Genomic DNA, 27,648 nt, shown 5'->3' on the forward strand with positions numbered 1-27,648 from the left:
TTGGGGGCACCCCAAAGAACGAGGGATTGCATTTTCTGCTGCCGAAATGGTTGTTATAGTTACCTGCTCAACCACAACATCGATAGCACCATGTGGGGGAGATTCAACGGTGACAGGGTGACAGCACAGGTGAAGGCTTCCCAGTCTGAAATGTTTAAAGCCCATCTTTATAGACGTCTGGGGGAATGGTGCTGGGGGAGTGACAGGAGGATGGGAAACAGGTCACTAACATACAAGTCGTCATGAGCTCTCCAGTTAACATGTTCTCTCATGGGAGAAGTCCTGGGCTGCAGAGGGATAAATCAATGGCCGAGTAAGTGCCATGAACCACAATGAAATGTGTGAGGGCCCCAGTATTCAAAAGGCAGAGGTCGAGTTGAGAAAGTTTCGACATATCTACCTCAGCCAGTAAGCACGGTGCCACCCTACAAGGCATTATGGACATTAAAATCTCCTGAGAGTAGGAAAGGCTTAGGGAGGTGATCAATCACTGCAGCCAATACATTCGATTCACCGGGGCATGAACTGATATACTGAAGTGCACGAGAGACTGCCACTAGCTCTGCAGTGAAAACGCTGCAGCCATCAGGCAAGAAGTGCTTTTCTGTGTGTCATCCATGAACATAGGCAAAGACAATGTGACCATCAGCCATCGAGCCATCAGTGTAAACCACTTCATGGGCCCAGAACATGTCGAGAATCGAGAGGAAGTGATTGCAGAGAGTCACAGGGTTAACTGAGTCCTTAGAGCCATGTTAAAGGTCCAGGTGAAGCCGCAACCAAGGTGTACACCAAGGACGTGTACGTGAATGGACCTCAAGTACAGGTGGTAAAAGGAAGGACTCCAATGTAGACAAAAGGGCTGTGCTGATGGCCAGATGAGCTGACATGGGTGGAAAAAGGAGACAGTAATTCAAATGCGCAGAAGAACTACAAACATGGGCAACATAACTGGCGAACAGTTGCGCACAACTAACCTTCAATGGAGGGACTCCGGTTTCCAGCAAGGCACTGGTCACCGGACTCATTCTAAAATAACCTGTTGAAAGGCGAACACCACAGTGGTGCATTGGGTCGAGTGAATGCAGCGCCAAGGACACCGCCGAACCATAAACCATACTGCCATAGTCAAGGTGGGATTGAACAAGGATTCTGTCGAGCTGCAGCAGTGTAGAATGATCTGCACCCAAGTTGGTGTTGCTCAGGCAGTGGAGGGCATTGAGGTGCTGTCAGCATTTCCACTTAAGCTGACGAAGGTGAGATAGCCAACTCAATCATGCATCTAAAACCAGTCCTAAGAATCGATATGCCTCCACTACAGTGAGTGGAGCATGATTAAGGTAAAGTTCTGGTTCCGGATGGATCGTGAATTTACTTTCAAAATCTATTCTTAAGGAATTTACTTTATTTACTAGTGATTCATCAAGAACATTAACACAATCACACTAGGTGAGCGTGGAAGTAGTTGCCAGGGAGTAACTGATGGAAATGAAATTACCTTAAACAAATGGGAGTTTTATTCATAAAAGTCTTTTCAAAAACAGATTTAAAATTTATAAGCAGAAAAGCACCCCCGAAATATCAAGTTACAATTTTATTTAAAGGCAGAAAGAACAATATTGACAGAATGAGCCTTCGGGCTGAGAAGCTTGCCGCTCCCTTTCAACACTGCCGTAGTCACAACCGCTCACAACCTCTGAAAGACTACACTGGTGCAAATCTGCAACACACCAGATTACTTTAAACTACAAATTTTACCAACTCACACAAACATATTAACTATGCAATCAGTAAGAGGGATAGAAATGGTAAAAACACTCACACTAAGAAATTATTTGCCACCGAAAGTGCAATTTGTTTGTAAAAGGACTCTTATGGTGGAAGGGTGGCAATTTTATAAAAATGACTATTTAAATAAACCCCATGAAATTCGGACTTACATAAAATGTACAACATGTTCTACATTACACATATACCGCCTCGCAAGATGATAGGCAAGATAAAAACATATTTCAGGAATTTGGCCTTTACACCTTAATTCTATAAATTCGTTAACACCAAATCCGACAAACATGACAGAGGCAGCTATTAACGTACGGCAGACCGACAGACAGACACTAACTGCCTAACAAATGCGCACGGGAGACAGACGAGCAAGCTGGGGATGAGAGAGTAACCAAGAAAGTAGACTTTAACAAGTAACTGAAACAACATATCACGAATCACTTAACTTCTAATAACTGTGATTTCTGGCAAAGACCTGGCGCAGCACCCCCAAAACGCTCTCCCAAACCGTCTGCTGCCAGCCACTTCACGCAGGAAGGCGCGATGTCCCGTCTCACGGTGTCGCAGCTCGCCCCGGCGAGACCAATGTCATGGGTTGACTCCTGTTGCTCTCATGTCGGCTGTGAAGCCACTACCCCTCACTATACAACGCGGCCCACTGGACTCATGAGGCGACCTCACATGCGCCAACACTCAAGGCGGACAAGTCATCTGACGTCTCAGTGCACGACCAACCAATCGATCAATCCAACCGCCAATGCCCATTGCCTGAGCAAACTCTAGCAGACTGGTGGCCTAACACATACTAGCACTCCGATGAGAGACAGACACTGACTGCCCCACACTGACCTGGCTGACCAACTGACCGGACTCGCTCTGACTGCCAGACTGACCGACTGCCCGACTGCCGAGCTCATAGCGCCCCTTAAATGCACGTGAACAGGTAACTTTTCCCCTTTCCCACGAGAGGGAGACACCAAAGCAGCGATTGCCACAGCAGCGCCACCACCAGAAATGGAGGGAGACTGCTTCACACAACACATTGTGGCGCACTCTTCAAAACAGCAATTTTTTCCACGGCTCACCAGATGAACTGTACAACTTCATGGCTGAAAAGTTGAAGCCGTGGGCTAGAGCCCAGGACTGCACCTCATGAATGGTGCCCTGTAGGCGCCGCTCAGCAACACCAGTACTGGAGGAGCAGTAAGAAATGCAGAAGTCATCCGCATACAGAAGGCGAGACTGATGGCCCTACAGCTGCCACTAGAACGTTAATGGCCACTAAAAATAGAGAGAGACTGATTATGGACCCCTGCGGGACTACATTCTCCTGGATATGGATGGAATTATGGGAGGCACCAACTTGAAGGTGGAAAGTACGAAGCGACAGGAAATTTTGGATAAAAATCGTGAGCTGGCCTCCCAGACCCCACTCGTATAATGTGGCAAGGATACGATGTCACCAGGTGGTGTCATATGCTTTTCGTAAATCAAAAAAGATGGCAACCATTGGCGCCTGGAAAAGGCTGTGCAGACGGCAGACTCTACGGTCACAAAATTATCAATGGTAGAGCGACCCTGGCAGAAGCCCCCTGACATGGAGGCAGTTGGCCACGTGACTCCAAGACTCAACCCAACCGCTGACACACCATACATTCCAGCAGCTTACAAAGAATGTTGGTGAGGCTGATGGGTCGATAGCTATCTACAACAAGTGGGTTTTTACCACGTTAGAGCACCAGAAAATGGTGCTCTCCCGCCACTGCGATGGAAAGGCGCCATCGCACCAAATCCTGTTGAAGATGAGGAGATGGCGCTTGTAGTCAGATGAGCGATATTTAATCATCTGACTGGAACCGAGCCCGCATCTCGTGGTCGTGCGGTAGCGTTCTCGCTTCCCACACCCGGGTTCGATTCCCAGCAGGGTCAGGGATTTTCTCTGCCTCGTGATGGCTGGGTGTTGTGTGATGTCCTTAGGTTAGTTAGGTTTAAGTAGTTCTAAGTTCTAGGGGACTTATGACCATAGATGTTAAGTCCCATAGTGCTCAGAGCCATTTGAACCATTTTTTGAACTGGAACGGATCTGGCCCAGGAGCTGTGTTGGGGCAATGTACCAGGTCACTGTGGAGCTCCAACTCTATAAATGGGGTGATATAGGATTCACTGTGGTGTGTAATTAACGAAATCACTTTCCCTTCCAGGCGCTGTTTGCGATTGCAAAAGTCTGGGGGGTAATTCTCCGATGCAGAGGCTTGCTCGGCAACGTGCTCGGCAACGTGCTCGGCAACGTGCTCGGCAACGTGCTCGGCAATCGCGTTTTCGTTGTTGGATAACATACCATTTATGTAAAACTTTGAACATAGGTGCTAAGGTTCTGTGACCATGTCAGAATTATATTGGAACAAATAAGCCCTTGGGCACAAATATTAAGTCAAAATTGACCTGGTTTCGACGCTACTATGAGTGTCGTGTTCAGAATTAGACTAACTGTTCTAAAACATATTAGGTATATAGTACGAGACTCGTTGCAACCCTTGTTCACAGTACGAGCAGCCCTTAACGGCTCGCCATCTCAACTGTTCATGACGTCGCCTTTCTGGCTCAGATCTTTTTTAATATGTGACTTGTAAGTACTGCATATTTTCCAGTCAGTACAAACTTTAATTTTATTAATGTACTATATACCTAATAGTCTAATTCCGAAGACGATGCTCATAGTAGCATCGAAACCAGGTCAATTTTGACTTAATATTTGTGACCGAGGGCTTATTTGTTCCAATATAATGCCCTTTATGTTAACTTCGGGAACCCCTGTTGCGGTATGGTACCAAGAAAAACGTTTCATCTTTGCCCTGACTTTGGAGAAATACATTTCGACCATTGGATGCCACGTGTCACCTCCCCAACACTCTTGCCTCTGCCGTAACACTTCTGCTTCCATAATTAGGTAAGATGGTGAATGCGGGCATGGAGCCATTTAAAGGGTATGAGGTGCTCCAGGGAAGGGTGCCCACTAATGCCGTGGGGAGCTCACTGACGCTCTTCAATTACTTCAGCAACTTCCGGCGACCACCAAGGGACTACCTTTCGCTGCGGGCACCCTAAAGTGCGAGTGATCGCGTTTTCTGCCCCATAAACGATAGTCTTAGTCACCTGCCCAACTGTCACATCAATGTTACCATGTGGGGGAGATTCAATGGTGAAGATTCCCAGTCCATCTGGGCAGGTGTCCGTGGGACTGACACCAGGGCAGTGACAGGAAGATGGGTAAGTGGTTTCTACCACACAGGTCATATGCACTCCAGTGGATAAATGGGAGAAGGCCAGGATTGCAAACAGAGAGATCAATGTCCCAATATGTGGCATGTGCCACACTGAAATGTGTGGGGGCACCTGCATTGAAGAGGCAGAGGTCGAGTTGTGACAGTAAATTTTCGACATCTCTGCCTCTTCCAGTAAGGATGGTGCCACCCCACAAGGGGTTATGAGCGTTAAAATCTCCCAAAAGTAGGAAAGGTTTAGGGAGTTGATCAATCACTTCAGCCAATGGGGTACTGCACCATCTGGAGAAAGATGTATGTTGAAGACAGTTATTTCCCGTGTCATCCTTATCCTGAGCTTCAAGAAGTGTTTGAAGGAGCACAGGTTCACTGCATACTGAGTTCAAGACAAACGCAAGCTCCACCTGACACTAGATTATAGTCGCTACAATTCCTGTAATACGCCTTATAGCCAAGAAGGGCAGGGGTCAGCACTGCCAGGATAGCAGGTGTAAAGCTTAAGAGTCGCCATAGCTTAGCCAGGCAGAGGAAGAAACTGCCGCACATTCCACTGGAGAATAACGTCATTATGAGGCTGGGAAGGCATGGAACATTCAATAAGGCAGTGTACACCTCAGGGTCACCTGCTGCCACTGACTTTTTGCCTGAGCAGTCTATATCTATTGTGTCTGAGGGTCCGTCAAGATCTAGGTCCTCAACAGATGTTGAAATCTCTACCTCATCCACAGATGCAGAGCTTGTAGGTAGCTCTGGTGCAGGTGCCACTGCAATTCTCTTGGTCTTGGTGATCTTCTTTTTGGATTTCTCTTGCTGCTCCTTGGGTTTCCCTGGCTGGGAGGACTGTTTTGATTCAGTCTCCGGGAGTGAGGTTGAGTGTGAATCCCTACAACCAGCTGCTTTTGGGCTCTTCAGCCACCGGTGGGTGTCATATTTCCCACTAGCAGAAACCTGGGATGGGAGTGACCTGAGGAACCCCTTCCTAGCCAGAGGAGCCAAAGAAGTCTTATGCTTCTCTGGCTGAGAAGTGGGAACTGACATCCCCGATGGTTGGGGGGGGGGGGGCATGGGTGTTGCTCCCGAAGTAGGTGGTGCAGGAGGAACAGGGAGGGAAGTGCCCCCCACCATCAAGGGGTAGGAGTAATTGTCCGTTTCCGACAGCTGACAGGAATTCGATGAACTGATGGGGATGACAACTGTTCTCTTAGCGGCAGTGTACGATTAGGCCATAGCCACAGGATGTAGGTGCTCAAATTTTCTCTTAGTCTTAGTATATGTCAGTCGGTCCAGGGCCTTTATTCCATGACTTTCCCCTCCTTCGGTAAAATCCTGCATTCTGGCGAGCAAGGTGAATGATATTCTCCGCAGCTGACACAGATGGGAGGTGGGGCACATGGAGTATTGAGATGCAATGGATGTTCACAATCTTGACGTGTGATGCTGGAAGTACAGTGGGAAAACATTTGTCCGAACTTCCAGCAAAAGTACTGCATCATGGGAGAGGTATATGGCTTGACGTCACAACGTTAGACCATCACGTTGACCTTCTCGGGCAATGTGTCACCCTCGATGGCCAAGATAGACACCAGTGGCAACCTGATTATCCCCTGGATCCTGATGGGCACTCCGAACGAAATTAACACCTCGCCGCTCTAAATTGGCACACAGCTCGTCGTCAGACTGTAAAAGAAGGTCCCTGTGGAATATAATACCCTGGGCCATATTAAAGCTCTTATGGGGTGTGAAGGTAACCGATACATCCCCCAACTTTTCACAAGAGAGTAGTGCCCGTAACTGGGCAGATGATGCTGTTTTTATCAAGACTGACCCAGACACATTTGGACAAGCCCTCCAGCTCCCCAAACTTGTCCTCAAAGTGCTCAACAAAAAACTTGAAGCTTTATCGAAACAATTTAGTCCCCATCAGCTCTTTTACATAGGAAGTACTGGGGTGAATGAGGTTCACTGCCATTCTTAGCCTGGCATTCCTCCCAAGGTGTGGCCAAGGAGGGATGATTTAGGGTTGTACTTTCTTGCATTGTTCTGAGACTTTGAGCACTTAGAGACAGCTGGTGTTGATCACCAGCAAGTGGTGATGTGGTGCCTGTCATCCACCCTGTTGCCACCCACTCCGTCCAGGTGGGCGCCACCCAGCCACAGCAAAGGCCACCTGGCACGATGGCCATTGCCGGGGTTCCTGATGCCCCAAGGTGACGAGCATTTACCCCTTGGCATACATGGGGAATTAACAGTGTAGGCATCAGCAGAGCAATCCCTGTGTAGTCAGGGGGGCTACAACCAACAGGGCACGTAGCAGCTCCACCACAACGGACTGGCTACCATGCTGGATGTGAGAGGCAAAGTAGTCCATGGTCATCATCGGTGTGGAAAAGGACACTGCAGAGTGGATGGAGCAAAACGCACTGAGGAAGGTGTCCTAGACCAAAAGATGGAGGATGAGCAGGACTGCAATGCCATGACAATGAAGTGGACTAAAGATCTCAGTACATGATTGACACAATGCACCATGTAAGGGCCCCTTCCCCAATTGGCTCGCTCTTCAGGAGAATTTTGAAAAATGGAGGTCAAATCCTACAGGGGACCATTATATAAAGGCCGAAACTTTAGAGACTCCTTGTAGTCGCCTTTTACGACAGGCAGGAATACCTTGGGCCTATTCTAACCTCCAGACCTGCAGGGAGGTTGGAGACAATGTTATGGAACGAGAAGAGGAAGTAGACAAAAATGAAATGAGATACTTCGTGGCACATTAAAACTGTGAGCCGACTGGTATTCAAACCTGGGACTTTTGCCTTTCATGGCTAGGTGTTGTACCTACTGAGTTGCCAAAGAGTGACTCAGACTCAAGATCACACGTTCTATTCATGGTCTGTCACAAAAGTTTAAGATGACAGAATGCACTCTGCTGCAGAGTGAAAATTCCTTCTGAGGTAAGTATGTTGTAGTGAGAAAAATTTGAATGAGAACTGAAAGACTTAAAACTTCAAAACAAGGAACCTAGAGTCGACACCTCAAATTTATTGATGTCCTTAGGAAAATGTACATATCAGATGCATGATGTATGAGGCACATGAAATAGCTTAAGGTGTGTCCCCACTTGAGAGAGTAATACTGGACTGACTCAGTACTGTGTTCACTTCAGAGTTATTATAGTGAGATTTACTCTCAATTGTGTCGCATGACATCATTAGAGGAAAAAACTCACTCTCTTGATTTTGAGACAATGTTCACTTCTAAGTTTTGCAATCACTAGTGGAGATTTGGTGTGGCAGGTAGCAGGCTCATCAGACCATGTGAACAACAGTGTGCAAGGCAGCGGCACTGAAAATTTTCTCAAATTTATTTTACAGAAACTATTAAATCTGATTCTCCTGCATCTCATGGCCTGGCTGTCAGCTCCTTAATGAGCTGCCCATCATTCAAAGTATTTTCCATCGCTGGCCACTACTTTCTCCCATCGTTTGGGCAGCATACGAATTCCATGTCGAAAAAATTGTTCATCTTCTGAAGTGATCCACGAATCTATCCAATTTGCGACTTCCTGAGATCAGATATGTTGGTCAGTCAGGCCATTTGCCATTGATCTAAACAGGTGACGGTGGGAGCAATATCTGGAAAATGCATTGGGTGGGGTAGGACTTCCCAATTTAACGTTTCCAAGGACGTTTTGACCTCTTCTGCAACGTGGGGTCGAGCGTTATTGTGCTGCAAAATCACTTTATCATGCCTCTCACTGTATTCTGGCTGTTTGTCTTAATGCTCTGTTCAAACGCATTAATTGCATTCAATAACGAGCACCTGTGATGGTTTCACTTGGTTGAAACATCTCTTAGTACACAATGCTGAGCTGGTCCCACCAAATGCAGAGCATGATCTTGGAACCATGAATATTCAGTCTGGCAATCGACATGGAAGCATGGCCAGGATATCCCCATGATTTTTTGCATTTAGGGTTATCATAATGAACCAATTATTTGTCCTCGGTCACAATGTGATGCAGAAATCCCTTCCGTTTTTGCCTCTGAATTAAATCTTCACCAACACACAAACGCCGTTCAATGTCTCTTGGCTTCAATTTGCACGGGACCCAAGTTCCTTCTTTCTGAATCATGCCCATAGCCTTGAGACGTTTTGAAATGGCTTGCTGTGTCACTCCCACTAATCGTGCCAATTCTTCTTGAGTTTGACACGAGTCTTCACTCAGCAATGTCTCCAATTCTTCATCTTCGAAAAGTTTCTCCCTTCTACCACTGTGCTGGTCTACGACGTTAAAATCACCTTTCTTGAAGCATTGAAACCACTCATGACACATTCTTTCACTAATAGCGTCCTTATCATACATACCTGAGAGAATTCGATTAGACTCAGCAGTTGTTTTCTTCATATTGAAACAAAACAGTAACACCTCCCGCAAATGATGAGAATTAGGCTCGTAAACTGACATTTTCAATCAACAACTGCTTCAGGATACAAACACAAATCGACTAATATTTCAATGACGTTATGTTGACTGAGGTCCAAGCTGAGTGCCTGATGTCTACAATCTGTTTCTTTCGACTGCTACTTACTGTTGTCGCCACCTATCTGCAAATGGTGGAAGCAAAGTTGTACACCTTGTAGTTATGGTTATCATATTTGGAGAAGATGTGAGATACAGGATAAAATTTGAATAGCTTGTGGTGAAACAGTAGGGGTTAGTACGAGTTTGCATTTGTTGCATATTAGACTAAACACTGCTGTGTATTAAATGTAATCAATATACTAAATTATTCTTTCAACTTGGAGAAAATCTATGTATGTTTCTATTTTTGAGGTGTAAACAAATTATGAAAATCACTGATGAACTAAAATGTATTTGAGATGATAAAAAACATCCTTCAGTCTGTATAGGGGTAGGAACTAAAGGTTGGTTGGTTGACTGGGGGAGGGGACCAAACGAGATTATCGATTCCAGGATCAAAGATGGCAGAAATCAAGGGTGGAGCACCACAAACAGCAAAGTCCAGTCAAGGGGAAGGGAAAACAGGCAAACAAAGAGGGAGAAGGAACATCAGAGCAGCAAGAAAAGGAAAGAACAAGAGGGTGTGGGGGGAAACAGGCTGCCCCACAAACACTATGTGCAGTGGGGCACCAGCACTGCCACAATCCCATCCCAACACCTGTACTGACCCAGATTTTGATAACAGGGACAACACCAGGGGAAGTGCACAAAAGACCAAACAAAACAAAGGAAAAACCCAAGGAGAACCCAGATCATGTAGAGACAAAGCCAAGGCCTCCATAACGAATCTCAATGCTAACTGAGGCACTCCAATTTCAGAGGAAAATTTACAGTCCAGGAAAGTATGGATCACCATCAGAGGAGCCCACAAATACAAAGGGGAATGGGTCGCTCATTGTGGAGTAAAAAATCATGGGTCTGCCTTGTATGGTTGATATGAGGACACCAGAGGATTGTAGATTCCCTGTGTGAGAGGTGGGAAGGAGGAACACCACAATGTGGGAGTATACTTGATTGCGCAAAGTTTATTAGGCAGAGGGATAGCCTCGTATCTGGCCCACAACTGAGCAAAAAAAAAAGGGATTTGACATACTACCGCAAAAGGAGAACACGGCAAATGTGGCCACCCTCAGCCAGGCTATCAGCAAGTTCATTACCTGGGATAGCTACATGGCCAGGAACCCAATGGAAATCAATTGAACAAGCACTGTCACTGGAATCAGTGAGAAGCTCACAGATAACAGAGAATAAGAAATGGTGGGAAAACACCCAGTGATAACCTTCAGGTCATTCGTTGAGTTCATACATAATAAATCTCAGGTGAGGGAGGACCATTTAATAAAGCAGAGGGCCCAATAGATGTGCATCATTTTCATAGTAAACACCCCACACATGGCAGACCAGATGGTGTTCTGTGCCAAAGAAGCCATGAAGGTATATCCCCATGATCGGCTGACTTAGAGCCATTGGTGTAAAAAACAATGGCATCCTGAAACCCTATAAGAGCACTCAGAACAGACAAAATACCACTGGAGCGATGGAGGCTTTTGGACCCCAAAAAAGATCCATCACAATCTGGGGCCAAGGAGCTAACTGTTGGGAATGGGGGGGGGGGGGACTCAGGAGACAATGTGGGGAAGATAACAGAGGGGTGATGGAAATCATAGCAACTAGTAAACCTACCTGATGGCAGCAGCAGATAGATGATCATCCAATGCCATGAAAAGAACATACAGAACAGGAGGGATGAGCAGGGAAAGAGTGGATAGTGATGACATTGAAAACCAGGTGCTGAGACCACCAAAAAAGGGGTGGGATGCCACCACCTACCAGAAGACTATCAACAGGACTAGTGGAAAAGGCACTGGTGGCTAAAGCAATACAATAGTGAACTTGACATCCACAATCCAGGCGAGACAGAACTAATGCATGGTAAAGGTGTAGAAGGGTTGAACAATCAGCTCCCAAAGAGTTCTTGGCAAAGAAGTAAAGGACATGGAGTTTACAGAAAGACAATCTTTAGGGGCAACCAAGGAAGCTGGTGATCATAAAGAAGACCCAACAAGCAGAACTGGAGGGTGCAAGTCAGGTGTTGGGCATCTAGGCAGAGCTCTGGATCAGGATGGACAGTGGTACAGTGACAAATGGACCACCCTCGACTTAAGGGGAGAGAACTGAAAATCGTGCAAGAGTCCACATGTAAGCACACCACATGGCACCCTGGAGCTGTCATTCCAGTGGCCATTGAGTGGGAGGTAGCCCAAACACAGAAAGCATCCACATACAGATCAGGGATGACCAACAGTCTGGCAGAGCCCACAATCCCACTAACAGAACTGAGAAATAGGATACTTAACACAGATCCTTGCAAAATGCAATTCTCTTGGGTCCGTGGCGATCTAAGAATAGTGCCAATGGGAACTCTGAACGACTGGTGGAACAGAAACTGGTGAATAAAAAATCATGAGGGGGGGGGGGGGGGGCAAAGACCCCACTCAGAAGAGCATGGGGAGTATGTGACAGCACCAAGCTATGTCGTAGGCCTTACAAAGATTGAAGAAATCTGTGACAAGATCGCATCACCAAGAAGCCTGCTGAACTTCAGTTTCCAAACAAAGCAGATGATCGAATAGAGGCCATTCTTCCCAAAGGTCACACTGGTAAGTAGGTAAAAGATCCTGAGATCCCAGGACCCAACTGAGCCGATGATTCACCACCCATTCTAGTAACTTGCTGGAGACATTGGTCACACTGATCGGCCACTAACTACCTAGGGACTATGGATCCTTGCCAGACTTATGGCCAGGAACCGCAATACCGTCTGTCCATCGAGAGAGGAAAATATCTGAGACAAATACAGTTAAACATGCAGAGGAGATATTGTCATGGAGGATTGAGGTGTTGATGCAATTCGTTATGGATGGAATCGGGGTCAAGGGCTGAATCATACAAAGAAGAGTGGGCCAGAAGCAGCTCCCATTCAATAAAATGTTCATAGACTCCACCTAACAAGGGTAAAACAGAAGCGGGAAGATCCAGGCCACTGTTTGCAGAGGAGGAAAATTACTAGAGAGGAGGCTGATGTCAATGTCATCACAAAATGGGTCATGCTGTATTCTGTGTGAACTGATGGATCTATACAAAAGCCATCTGCAAGGGCAAGGCTTGGAATAGAAGACTGCTGTTGACAACCTAGGAGGGTGCAGAGTGTAGCCCATACCCATGTTGAAGAGACAGAAGAGCCTAGAGAGGAGAAAGTGTTCCCAACACACCCACTCCCTATATTCAATTATAGAATGGACTATGGCACAAAGACGTTTAAAGGTAGTAAGACTAGTAGAGGACAGATGCAACATAAGATATTGCAAGGCAAGACAGTGATCACGGATGGTAACCACGGCTGTGCTGCACCACGGAACTAGCCGATGGCCAACACCACCCATCCATTGCGGAACAGCAATGCTAATGCTGGCAGTGTTGATTATCTTAATGGACATATCACATACGACTTTAACAATGCAGCCTGACGAAGAAGGTGTAAACATGACCTGGGAGGTATACAGAGGGCAATCAGCATAATGGGACAACCAGTGGGGGAACCTGGACATTGGGAGCTTGGAACAGAATGAGAGAATCAATGGAAAGTGATCACTAACACAGAGGTCAGTGTGCAGTGACCAGTCTAAGAAAGGTAGACAGCAACAAAAAGTGAGCGAAGATCAATAGCAGAGAAAGTGTCTACACAGAACTAAAATGAGTAGTGGGCACATCATTAAGAAGGCATAGGCTGTGGTCTGCAAGAAAGTTGTCAATGAGGAGCCTCCAACTAGACAAAAAAGCACTGCCCCACAAAGGGTTATGGGAATTAAAATGTAGATTGCAAACCATGACCGCACAATCCACGTGGACCCAGAAAGCAATTGCTACCAATGTTGTACAAAGAGGTATCCATGCACTGACAATGTCCATATGACCAAAGTGCAAATGCCACCAGAAGCCCTCTAAGGGCAGACCCGGTTTTGACAGAACACGGAAGCCATAAAGGGTGAGTGGTGAGTGATCTTCAGTAAAATGAGATTCCTGGAGAACGGCACAAGCTGCCAAGTCAAAGCCAACAAGGGATTGCAACTCTGGGTTGTGGAGATAGTATCCATTACAGTTCCAGTGAATAATCATGGAACATGTATCCAAATGGAAGGCAAACAGGCTGGAGCTAATCGTGCCACTGGGTCACCATTCATCACCAATGAGGATACAGTGATATCCATAAATAAGATCAGACTCAGGTTGCAAGGGGGTAGATGGCACTACAGGGGTGGGCATTATCACACAACTGATACTTCTCTTTCATTGATCGAGGGCAAGGCACAGAGGGAGAGCAGGCTTCTGCAAGACTGGTTGGTTGGATTAGAAGAGGGGAAACGGACTAAACTATGAGGTCATCAGTCCCTTTTCCAAATAAAAGAATGCCACAGGTGTGAGAATAAAATGAACGAGACTGACAACTCAAAACATAATAAAAAGAAAAATTACGAGAACGATGAAGGGCAACAAGCATGCAAATAAACAGAAGGGGACAAGAAGACCACAGAAACACAAGAAACGGGATTAAGAGATTAAAACAACAAAGCACATTACCTTGGTTAGCTGACCATGAGAATAAAAAAGGAGAAGCCAGCCACTCTGCAACTCATTAAAACCTCCACCCTAGAAGCACTAGGGTGGAGCACACAGAGGGACGAAGGACATGTGCTAAAAATTAGATCAAATGATAAAACCGACCCTCATGAATAAAATGTAAAACTAAATCAGTCAATGAGGCGTTGTCAGATAAAATTGGCGGCAAAGAGTCCGGTAATCCAAGATTTCGTCGCTGGGCAGTCAAAGTGGGACAGTGCACCAGAATATGGGCCACTGCTAACCGAGGGACTGCACCGACACTCAGGTGGGCCTTCACAGCGCAGGAGGTAACCGTGGGTCGTCCAAGCATGGCCACTGTGGAGCCGGCAGAGGACAACTGATTCCCTGCGAGATGCCTGCATGGAAGACGTCCACACATTTGCACTCTCCTTAATGACATGTAGTTTGTTTTGTGTGCTGTTATGCCATTCCATCTCCCAAAGCCGAAAAACCCTACAGTGTAAGTCAGAACGCATGTCAGTTACAGAGATGCCCATCTCCAGAAGTTGCCACGTAGCCTGTTTGGCCAGCCTGCCGGCTAGTTCGTTGCCTGGGATGCCGACGTGTCCTGGGGTCCACACAAACACCACTGAATGACGGGACCAGTCCAGGGCATAGATGGACTCCTCGATGGAAGGCGAGGTTATCACTGGTCGATAGCTTGTAGGCTGCTCAAGGAGTCAGTACACAGAAGAAGCCATTCCCCGGGATATGAATGGATATACTGGAGTGGACAAGAGATGGCCACCAGCTCTACAGTGAATACACTGCAGCCATTGGGCAAGGAATGCTGTTAAAAATGGCCTCTGGGGACCTAGGCGAAGCCAACATGACCATCAGCAATCGAGCCATCAGTGTAAACCAAGCCAAAGCCCCGGAAGACGTCAAGAATCGACAGGAAGTGACAGTGGAGAGTGGCAGGAATAACTGAGTCCTTAGGGTCATGCAAAAGGCCCACACGAATCTGTAGCCTAGGCGTACACCATGGAGGTGTATGCGGACGGACCTGGATGGGAGGTGGTAGAGGAAAGGACTCCAGTTCAGAAAGAAGGTTTGGTGGTGGTGGTGGTGGTGATTTAGTTGAGTGGGACTCAACATCATGTTCATCAGCACCCTGACGAAAAGTTAACATGAACTCTTATGGATGGGAACGAAGTCTGTCCCCACATGCGGAACAGTTTATAACATTCTAAAGGTTGCCGCCCTTCCCTACCAGTTTAGGGATGAAGCCTGACAGTTCACAAAATTTCACTAGTCTTAACACTGGTATCGGTATCTGCGAGGATGGTGGGCAGGTCTCCAGCAAGACCAAGGGCTGCCCTAATATCAGTATACAGGACACACATAGCCACAATATGCAGAACTGAAAGCAGCATGCCACAAACTTCACAGAATGGTGGATCCTCCTGCCAGAGGTGGAAGCCATGTGTGAAAGAACTATGCCCAATGCACAGTCTGGTAAGCAAAACCTCCTTCCAGCAACGAGGCTAACATGAAGTTTTCCAAGCCTTTGTGGTTGATCTGAGCAACCGCAATTTGTTGTCTGACACCTGCAACCATTCAGTCTCCCACTGTCGCATGATGCATCTTTCAGAAAATTAGATAATGGCGTGCAACAGGATGGGACATTGATGGACAGCACCACCCCAACATTCTTCCTTGGCAGCTTTGTCAGCCATGTCGTTATCCCAATGTGGCCAGGTACCCAGCAAAAGATCACCCTTGCCACGGCATTGGAGCCACTGTAAGGAGTCATGGATGTGCTGAATCAGCGGGTTTACTGGATACATTTGGTAAAGTGCTTGCAGTGCATTAAAAGAGTCTGAACTGACAAGAAAACTCCTACAGTGATGTCTGTGAACCCTTTCCAATGCCATTAGATTGCCATATAACTCTGCATCATAATTTGTAAATTGTTCTGGAAGATGCACTTTAGAAACCTCATCAAGGAGAACCACAGAACCAAGAGCATTCTCCTGTTGGGATCAATCTGTATAAATAAAAACTATGGTACATACTTAAAATAGACTAAAACAAAGTTGTAAAGACCACATCTGGAGTACAACTTTTCGTGTACTGTGTCAAGCTTAAAATCACTTTGGGCCTCTGAAGACACCAAGGCGTCAGTGCATTCCATCTCTGGGTGAGCATTTTCATGCCCGAAAGATGAGGATCCTTGAGAGTCTACATCTACATCTACATGACTACTCCAATTCACATTTAAGTGCTTGGCAAAGGGGTTCATCGAACCACAATCACACTATCTCTCTACCATTTCTATCTGCCACACACTCTCCCCTATTATGTGATAAAACAAAACGAACTGCCCTTTTTTTGCACCCTTTCGATGTCCTCCGTCAATCCCACCTGGTACGGGTCCCACACTGCGCAGCAATATTCTAACAGAGGATGAATGAGTAGTGTAAGCTGTCTCTTTAGTGGACTTGTTGCATCTTCCAAGTGTCCTGCCAATGAAACGCAACCTTTGGCTCGCCTTCCCCACAATATTATCTATGTAGTATTTGCAATTGAAGTTGTTCGTAATTTTAACACCCAGGTACTTAGTTGAATTGACAGCATTGAGGATTGTACTATTTATGGAGTAATCAAATTCCAACGGATTTCTTTTGAAACTCATGTGGATCACCTCACACTTTTCGTTATTTAGCGTCAACTGCCACCTGCCACACCATACAGCAATCTTTTCTAAATCGCTTTGCAACTGATACTGGTCTTCGGATGACCTAACTAGACAGTAAATTACAGCATCATCTGTGAACAACCTAAGAGAACTGCTCAGACTGTCACCCAGCTCATTTATATAGATCAGGAACAACAGAGGTCCTCGGATGCTTCCCTGGGGAACACCTGATATCACTTCAGTTTTACTCAATGATTTGCCGTCTATTATTACGAACTGCGACCTTCCTGACGAGAAATCACGAATCCAGTCACACAACTGAGACAATACCCCATAGGCCTGCAGCTCGATTAGAAGTCACTTGTGAGGAACGGTGTAAAAGCGTTCCGGAAATCTAGAAATACGGAATCAACTTGAGATCCCCTGTGGATAGCGGCCATTACTTCGTGCAAATAAAGAGCTAGCTGCGTTGCACAAGAATGATGTTTCTGTAGCACGTATACCAAATGGCTGAATCGTTTGGGGCCAGTTCCTGAACAGTCTTTCGAAGGTGGGTTGTATCTCTGAATTAAATGCCAATGATTGAGGTGACACAGAGATTTTCAGTGCCTGTTGAGCCAAAAGGATACGTCGCCGAATCCAGAGGCGTGGTTCACCAGCCTCTGCACAGTGTCTGAATTGGGCTGCTCCAAAAGGAGCCAGTCGATTTCAGAATGCCCTCATGGTGGACAGCATCTAACATCTGGAGGTAGGCAGGGTGGGCCGATCCGGAGACCATATTGCCATAGTCTAGGTGTGATAAAAAAAAAACGCCCTATAAAACTGCAAGAGTCGGGCCCTGTCAGCTCCCCATGTTTTTCCACCATGGCATTTCAAAATGCTCAACAACATTAACCCTTTTGTTTGTAGGTCTTTCAGGTGTGGGATCTATGTTAATTTAGAGTCAAATAATAAACCTAAAAAGTGCACAGTGTCTTGAAAACTGTGAAATACGGACCTCCATTGTAAGCTCTGGTTGGTTAGAACTCTGAAAAGCACAATTAAAATTGACACACAGTCTTCTCTGTTGAGAACCGAAAACCAGTTGTCTGGGCCCAGGTTTACAGCCTCCTAAAGGTCAGCTGTAGCTGCCTCGTAAGATCAGAAGAAGGGTAGAAGATTGCAAAGTCACCCACAAACAAAGAACATTTGACAGGGCTCCCGACTGTGGAGGAAATGCCATTGATAGCAATGACAAACAATGTGACACTGAGGACATTGCTCTGGGGTACACCATTCTCCTGAACAAAGCAATCAGAGATGGCAACGCCAATGTGTTAACGAAACCTCTGGTCCTCAAGAAAGGACTTTATCAGTAGCAGCAGGCGTACATGTAGTTCACATTCATGAAGTTAGCAAAGGATGTTGTACCTCCAAGTAGTGCCACATGCTTTTTCGAGGTCAAAAAACACACAGACTAAATGATTTTGGCATAAGAAGGATTCCTGTATCACCGTTTCCGGAAGAATTAAGTTGTCAAGAGCGGAACGGTAGCGCCAGAAACCACACTGGGAGTGGCTCAGGTGACCTAGGGACTAGCAGCCAAATGAGGCAGCAGTTGACCACGCACTCTATAGTGTCTTACCCATACAACTGGTAACGGTGACACTTCGATAACTGTTAGGGGTGCTACGGTCCTTGCCTGGTTTCCAGAATGGAATTAATATTGCCTCCGTCCAAGTCGTGGGGTACTGTCCATCAAACCAGATCTGATTGAAACAAGAGAGAAGCTGACCTTTTGCTTCAGGGCACAGATGGCGAGGCATGGCATAATGGATCTCATCAGGTTCTGGAGCAGTGTCTCTGGCTGCAGATAAAGCTGATTCCAGTTCCCACATGGAGAATGGAAGGTTGCAGACTTCCTCATTATGCGAAAAGAAATTGAACTTCCTCATCTCTGCAGTCTAACAAAATACCTGAACAGCAGGAGCTTGACTGGATGACTTAGTAATAGTAAAGAACTGTTCAGCTAAAATGTGAGCCATGTCTTCTGGCGTGTCCACCAAGACCCCATTATTTGACAAGGCCGTTAGGGGATGTGGACTATCCTTGCCTGAAATCAGTCTTATTGATTCCCAAACGTGCGCAGCGAAAGTGGACCAATTAATGGAAGTTGTGAATTCCCTCCAGGAAGCCCTCTTCCATTCTCTGATCACTCGCCTTTCATGTGCTCTCGCAGAGCTGATTGCATGAAGATTGTCAGTAGCTAGACACTGAAGTTCTGCAGAGCTAGCTGTCTGGCCCTGATTGCCAATCGACAGTCATCATTCCACCAAGGCACAGGCCATCATCTGAGGTGGTTACCAGACCTGAGGATGGACTTTGGCAGCCCTTTGGATCTCGTGAGCGATATGGGCCACTGCCTCCTGTGCACAATCCTTTCGTTCAAAAATAGCCTGTCAACTGTACTGTAACCAATTTGCCCTTTGTATCAGTCACCTGCGTGGTCTCCTGCTGGCAACCATCCTAGGCAGCAGTCGGAGCCACACTGGGAAGTGGCCACTATAATGTAAATCTCGAGCCACCTCACACTGAACTGAGTCCACAATAGCTGGGGAACAAAAAGATCAATAGCCAAAAAGACCCTGTAGATGTGGAAAATAGAGTCATCTGAGCTGCATTCAGAGGCAAGATATTCTCAGAATGGGCAAGTCACTCGATCATCCGATCTCTGGAGCAAGTAGTAGCTGAGCCCCACAGCACATTGTGGGCACTGAAAATCCACCACAAGAAGGAATGGGCGTTGGAGTGCCCAGAAGAGGTCTGCCAGTGTGTTCACATCCAAAGTGTCAAGGGGGGGGGGGGGGGGAGGCAGGTACAAAGAACACACTGTGATAGTAAAGGGTGCGAGAACTTTAACAGCAACTGCTTGCATGGTCGTGGAAAGAGCGACAGGAGAGGAGTGGCATCTGATCAAGGAAAATAGCCACTCCACCTTTAGCCCTGTCTCCAGTAGTATCGTCCTTCCTGTATATGTGGTAGCCCTGTAAATCAGGTGTGTCTGTGACTTTAATATGTCTCTCTAAGCAGATGCACATAGGTTTTCCTGGACCAGCTGCTGCAATTCTTACAAATGTGAGCAATATCCATTCAAATTCCACTGCAACACAGAAATCCCTATGGAAGCCACTGGTTAGTGCTGGTGGTGGTTGTTTTTTTTTCTTTCTCCCTCGGAGGCAGGGATTTAACGGGGATATCAGGGGGAATGTTAGCTGGTTCCATGCTCCCTGGTTGCTCCAATTGGAAGTCCATATCCGCAATAGCATAGTCGCCATTAGAAAGTGAGAGAGCTCGTTGAGCCAAAGGTTTACCTACCCCTTTCTTGGACTTATAACTACTTTTCAAATGACGTTTTTCTTTACTGACAGGAGGAGGCAGCTGCCTGGGTTGCAGGGGTGGCTGAGTTGGCTTCTGATGTTGGGCAGTGGTATGTGGCATAGGTGGTAAGCCTTCTTCTGACAGCTTCCAAACAGCAGCAGTTGCAAGTGGAGTGTTTCCCCCCCACAGGTACACCTACAAGTGCAAGTGCTCATACTGGAATCAGTGTGAGTTTGTGTGGACACATCACACTTAGATATTGCTGTATTAAGGGCTGATGCAAAAGAAGTAGCAAAAACCGGTGGCTGCATGGTTCTGTAAGGCTTCCTGGCATCACCATTGGGTATGCATATCTTTACTTTCAACTCTTGAATTTTCTTTTCCTCATTGTAAATCCCCACACACTCTGCTCCACAATGGGTGATCCCCAGAGCAGTTTACACATTTCAGACGAAGTGTACAAGAAGTCCCTGACTCTTGAGTGGAGCCTCCACAATTGCCACATGTAGCCTTCCCATTACATCCCATAGTGGTATGGCCAAATCTTTGACATTTATAGCATTGCCTGGGGCTAGGAACAAACGGGCAAACCTTAAGAGGGATATAGGCTGCAAGGACATGTTCCGGTAATTCGAGAGTACTAAATGTTAGAATAAAGGTTGCTGATTTTTCCAATTTGCCATTGACTCTCCTCATATAATTCTGCACCTCCATGACACCCACATTCTTCTACTCTTCACGTAACTCCTCGAGGTTCACCTCCATTGTATCGAAACAGGTAACCATACCCTTACTATAGGTAAGGGTGTTATGCAATTCAGCCTCGACTTGGTAGTCACCTAAGGCCTTACATCCCAGAAGCTTAGATGTTTGGTTGCAATTAGCAGTTTCTAACAACCCTACCACAACAAAGGTCAAAATTTAATAATGATTTTGGTGTTGCTCACGCTGATAAATACTGCATTTTCAGGCAACAACAAAGTTATTATGTGGCAGGTGTCAGAGCACAATTAATAAAGTCATTGCATGTAATAATAAATAAACTAGGCACTCATCTTTTCGTGTTTCTCACACTGGTCTCATAAAATCATGGCTCAATCGTTGAAAATCTAGGTGGTGATGATTCCAAGCTCGGATGCAAAGAGGCCTAAGTTTTATTCTGTGATATTCAAAAGTTTTATAGATGTGTTTCACAAACCATTCTTGAAGATTACACTTTTGCAGGACAATGGTGATGTAAAAAAGTAATCAGCACTCTGAATTTAAGTTACACTTCCTTTTTATTGCTTTTGTTGCAATATCACGTAACACACAAAACATCACTTCACAATACAAAACATACTTGAAAACATCTTCTTCACTGTTAAAGTTCACATTTTATACGCTGACTACGTTATGCATCTTTCCAACATGACGTCCAAGACATGACTTTTTCAAGGTCCGACTCTCTAACAACTAACTGCTTTCGCGCCCAAAAATCAAGAGTTACAAGTACGTCAAAGATCATAGTGACAAAAGAAAGAATAGACATACGAATAATATCATTGCAACATAAACATGTCGATGTATCAAAGTACCTCTACATTAATGAAATCAAATCTGAATGTTGTCTCAGAAACATGTTAACTACTTTACAGAAACACAGTAGAATGTTGCTGGTATCTAGAGGTTCAGGTGAGCTGCCATAATGGTTACATAATTCAAGTACCATTACAAGTTTCAACTGAAAGCATTCCATTACGAAATCGTTTGACACTTATCAGAGACCCAGCAATACCTTCCAATGCCCTGTGAATATAAAAAAGGGATATCTTCTCAAAACTTCCCCCATTTTGCTTGACTACAATGAAAGTGTTATGGCACACTAATGTCCTGTTACTACTACCCTGAGGCTTCTTTTCTGGAGGACTGACCAACCGAGCTCTCTTTGAGGAGTGGGTGTAGGTGCTGCCTGTCAGTACACCTGTCCTGTCAGGAGCAGTGGTTTCTTGAGACAGGTCCATAAGGATCCCATGAGATGCTAGGGAAACAACCATCAACATAAGCAGAGCCCTGGGCAAGCCTGGTACAACTGGGGGGGGGGGCAGCAGGTGCCCCAGAGGTTGCCCACTAAAGACTGTTTTACCTCAACAGCCATTCACCTCCTCAGCACGTAGCACACCTTGAGGTTGAGGTTTTTTTTATCAAGGTGTGTACCGTCATCGCAGTCTAGGCGGTGAAGCCAAGACCCTCGTTCTCTGAAACACACAATATTTTATCGCAGCACTGCAGAGTGGTTACTGAAGTATTACCAGAGCTTACAGTGACAGAGGTCTGGTGACGCTTACCAGTCCCCAGCTCAGGAATCCCAGGGATGCCAAGGCTGTACTCAGCAAATGAATGCTGAGCCCCAGAGGGGTCAGACAGAAGGGATCGTTAGCCCAGACCTGGGCCGCTGATGTGGGAGCTGAACTGATGCGGGTGTAAACAGGAGATGGTAATTCGGGTGCTCAGGATAACTACGAATGTATGCAGCGTAACTGGTGAGCAGTTGTGCACATTGGATCTGCAATGGGGGGACTCCGGCCCCCAAGACAATGGTCATCAGACTCTTTCTAAATGCTCCCGTCATTAGGCGAATACCACAGTGGTGCACTGGGTCAAGTACACGCAAAGCTGACGGCACCGGCGAACGATAACCCAGACTCCCATACTGAAGGCGGTATTGAACAAGGGCTCTGTAGAGCTGCAGCAGAGTAGTGCGATCTGCACCCCAGTTGGTGTTGCTCAGGCAGTGGAGGGCATTGAGGTGCTGCCAGCACTTCCACTTAAGCTGACAAAGGTGAGGTAGCCAAGTCAATCGGGTGCCAAAAATCAGTCCTAAGAATCGATATGTCTCCACTACAGTGAGTGGAATGTCACAAAGGTAGTGTTCTGGTTTTGGATGAATGATACGATGCTTACAGAAGTGCACGACACATGACTTAGGGGCAAAAAACTGGAAGCCATGGGTGACAGCCCATGACTGCACCTTTTGGGTGGCTCCCCGTAGGTGCCGCTCAGCAACCAGTACTGGTGTAGTAGTATGAAATGCAGATGTCTGCATACAGAAGGGTTAGACAGATGGCCCTACAGCTGCTGCTAAACCATCAATGGACACTAAAAACAATAATACATTCAATACAGAGCCCTACGGGACCCAATGTTCCTGGCTATAGGGTGGGGGGGGGGGGCGCAGGGGGGAACTATGGGAGACACCAACATCAACACGAAAAGTACGGAGTGACAGACAAATCTAGATAAAAATCTGAAGCGGGCCTCAGGGACCACACCCGTATAATGTGGCAAGGTTATGATCTCAGATTGTGTCACATGCTTTGCGTAGATCAAAAAAGATGGCAACAAGGTGTTGGCATCTGGAAAAGGCTGTTCAGATGGCAGACTCGAGGGACAAGATTATCAGTGGTAAAGCGACCCTGGCATAAGCCGCCCTGGCATGGAGCCAGTAGGCCACATGACTGCAGAACCCAACCCAACCGGTGACACACCATACATTCCAGCATCTTACAAAGAACGTTGGGGGAGGCTGATGGGCCAATAGCTATCCACATCAAGCAGGTTTCTGCCGGGATTGGGTACCAAAACAATGGTGCTCTCCTGCCATTGCAATGGGAAGACACCATCGCACCAGATCCAGTTGAATACGACGAGGAGATGGCACTTTTAGTCAGATGAGTGATATTAAATCACCTGACTGTGGATCCGAATTAGCCCAGGAGCTGTGTCTGGGCTACCAGCAAGGGCACCGAGGTACTCCCAATCTGTAAATGGGGTGTTGTAGAATTCACTGTGGCATGCAGTGAATGAGAGGACTTTCCTTTCCACCTGCCATTTGAGGGTGCGAAAGGCTGGGAGGGCAGTTCTCCGAAAAAGAGGCTCGAGCATAGTGGTCAGCAAAATGCTCGGCAACATAGCATACCATTGATGGTAATGGCGTGGACAACTGCTGCAGTCTGGCACCCAAAAAGACGTCTGATCTCCGCCCAGACTTGGGAAGGCTATGAGGTGCTGCAGGGAAAGACATCTCTTACGTCACTGTAGAGCTTGCCAACGCTCTGCAATTGCCTCAGAACTTCTGAGGACCACCAAGGGACTGCCTTTCATCGCAGGCACCCTAAAGAGCGAGGGATCTCGTTTTCTGCCACAGTAATGATTGTGATAGTCACCTTCTCAACCATCACATTGATGTTGGGGGAGAGTCAACAGTGACATCAGAGGTGAAAGTTTCCCAGTCCACCTTCTTTAAAGCCCATCTGGGCAGGCGTCCATGGGACTGAGACTAGGGCAGTGACAGAAAGATGGGGAAATAGTCACTACCATACTGGTAGTCATGTGCTCTCCAATGGATAGATGGGATAAGTCCTGGGCTGCAAATTGATGAATCACTGGCCGAGTAACTACCATTACTGAAATGTGTGGTGGCCCCAGTATTTAAGAGGCAGAGGTCAAACAGGCAGTAAAGTTCCGACATCTCTGCCATGGCCAGTAAGCACGGTGCCACCCCACTAGGTTATATGAGCATTAAAATCTTCTTGAAGTAGGAAAGGTTTAGGGAGTTGATCAATCAGTGCAGCTAATATATTCAGGGGTACTGCACCATCTGGAGGAAAGAATACATTGGGGACAGTTATTTCCTGCATCGTCCTTATTCTGACAGCCACAGCTTCAAGAGGTGTTTGAAGGGGCACAGTGTCACTACAGATTGAGTTTAGGACATAAACGAAAAACTCTACCAGACACACTACTATAGTCGCTTCGGTTCCACACCACAAGTTCCTTGTTCTTACAGGACGTCTTTTTAGATTTCTCGTACTGTTCCTTGGGTTTCCCTGGATGGGAGGACTGCACTGATTCAGTCTCTGGGACTGAGGATCAGTGTGAAGCCCTACGACCAACTGCTTTTGGGCTCTTCAGCCACTAGCAGGTGTAGTCTTTGCCACTAGCAGAAACCTGTGAACGGAGTAACCCAAGGGACCCCTTCCTAGCGAGAGGAGCCGAAGACACCTTACTGTTCTCTGGCTCAGAAATGGGGACTGAAATCCCTGATAGTTGGTGGGGTGTTGCTTCTGTAGTAGGTGGTCTGGGAGCAACAGGGAGGGAAAGGCGTAAGACAGTGTCATACGTACAGGATGCAGGTGTTCAAATTTTCTCTTAGCCTCAGTGTAGGTCAGTCAGTCCAGAGTCTCTATTCCACGATTTTCCTCGTTTCTGTAAAATCCTGCAGCCTGGAAAGCAAGGTGAATGACACTCCCCGCAGTTGACACAGATAGGAGGTGGGGCACATGGAGTATTGGGATGTGATGGGACGTCCACAATCTTGACACACAACGCTGAAATACCGTGGGAAGACACATAGCCGAACTTCCAGCACTTACAGCACCACATGAGGGGAGGTCAAGAATCGAGAGGAAGTAACAGCGGAGAGCGGCAGGATTGACAGAGTCCTTAGGGCCATGCAAAAGGTCCAGACGAAGCTGTGGCCGAGGTGTACACCATGGAGGCAGTTGTGAACAGACCACAAACAGAGGTGGTAAAGGGAAGGAATCCAGTGTGGAGAGAAGGGACCGCATGCCAACTGCAATCGTTAGCCCTGACCTGGGCTGCTGATGCAGGAGATGGACTGCCATTGGTGGGAAAAGGAGAAGGTAATTCGGATGCTCAGGAGAACTACGAATGTGTGCAGAGTAACTGGTGAGCAGTTGTACACGTCTGATCTGCAATGGAGGGACCCCAGCCTCCACCAATACGCTGGTCACCAGACTCGTCCAAAAAGCTGCTGTCACTAGTCGAACCCCGCAGTGGTGCACAGGGTCAATTACATGCAATGCTGAGGGCGCTGTCGAACCATAAAGCACACTCCCATAGCCAATTCGGGATTGGACAAGTGCTCTGTAGAGCTGTAGCAGTGTAGAGCGATCTGCATCCCAACAGGTGTTTCTGAGGCAATGGAGGGCATTGAGGTGCTGCCAGCATTTCCACTTGTCGTCGTCATCTTTATCAGTCCAGAGACTGGTTTGATGCAACTCTCTGTGCTACTTTATCCTGCGCAAGCTTCATCTCTCAGTACCTACTGCAACCTACATCCTTCCGAATCTGTTTAGTATATTCATCTCTGTCTCCCTCTGCGATTTTTACCCTCCACACTGCCCTCCAATACTAAATTGGTGATCCCTTGATGCTTCAGAATATTTCTCTCCAATTCTTTTCAATACCTCATTAGCTATGTGATCTACCCATCTAATCTTCACCATTCTTCTGTAGCACCACATTTCGAAAGCTTCCATTCTCTTCTTGTCTAAACTATTTATCATCCATGTTTCACTTCCATACATGGCTAAACTCCATACAAATACTTTCAGAAAGGACTTCCTGACACTTAAGCTGATGAAGATGAGGAAGTCACATCAATTGAGCATTGAATACCAGTCCTAAGAATTTGTATGTCTCCATTACAGTGAGTGGATCGTCATGAAGGTAAAGTTCTGGGTCCAGATGAACTGTACGACGGCAGGACTCCATTCTCCTGGATATGGATTGTACTATGGGAGGCACCAACTTGGACACGGAAAGTACTGAGCAACAGGAAGTTTTGGACAAAAATTGGCAGCAGGCCCAGAGACCCCACTTGTACAATGTGGCAAGCATCTGATGTCGCCAGGTCGTGTTGTATTCTTTACGTAAGTAAAAAAAGACAGCAACAAGGTGTTGGCATCTGGAAAATGTTGTGCAGATAGCAGACTTGAGGAGGACAATATTATCAGTGGTAGAGTGACCCTGGCAGAAGCCGCCGTGACATGGAGCCAGTAGGCCTCGTGACTCCAGGACCCAAATCAACCGCTGACACACCACACGTTCCAGCAGCTTACAAAGAACATTTGTGAGTCTGATGGGCTGATAGCTATCGACATCAAGTGGGTTTTTACCAGGTTTGAGCACTGGAATGGTGAAGCTCTCCCACCATTGCAATGGAAAGACACCATTGTACCAGATCCAGTTGAAGATAATGAGAATATGTCGCTTCTAGTCAGATGAGAAATGTTTAATCAGCTGTTTGTGGATCCGATCAGGCCCAGGAGCTGTGTGGGGATGATGTGCAAGGGCACTGAGGAGCTCGCACTCTGTAAATGGGGCATTGTAAGATTCACTGTGGTGTGTAGTGAATGAGAGGACTTTCCTTCCAACCACCATTAGAAAGTGCAAAAGGCTGGGTGGGGGGGGGGGGGGGGGGGAGTAATTCACCAATGCAGAGGCTCGAGCAAAGTTCTCGGCGATCACGTTTGAGTCAGTAGCTCACATGTCATTTATGGTAACACCAGGAACGCCTGTTGGAGTCTGGTACCCGAAAA

At 46.6% G+C, this 27,648-nt stretch overlaps 1 protein-coding gene across 1 annotated transcript in view; it reads right to left on the reverse strand.

The window, feature by feature from the left end:
• Positions 1-1,494: 1,494 nt before the first annotated feature.
• The window catches only part of LOC126232229 (uncharacterized), a 75,718-nt gene continuing 49,564 nt past the window's right edge, over positions 1,495-27,648 (reverse strand). The window contains exon 4 of the transcript XR_007544692.1: positions 1,495-1,720. The gene's annotated coding sequence lies outside the window, so the exon portion shown is untranslated. The remainder of the gene's footprint in view (positions 1,721-27,648) is intronic.

This window comes from Schistocerca nitens, unplaced genomic scaffold (assembly GCF_023898315.1).
Source record: "Schistocerca nitens isolate TAMUIC-IGC-003100 unplaced genomic scaffold, iqSchNite1.1 HiC_scaffold_466, whole genome shotgun sequence".
NCBI classification, from domain to species: Eukaryota; Metazoa; Arthropoda; class Insecta; order Orthoptera; family Acrididae; genus Schistocerca; species Schistocerca nitens.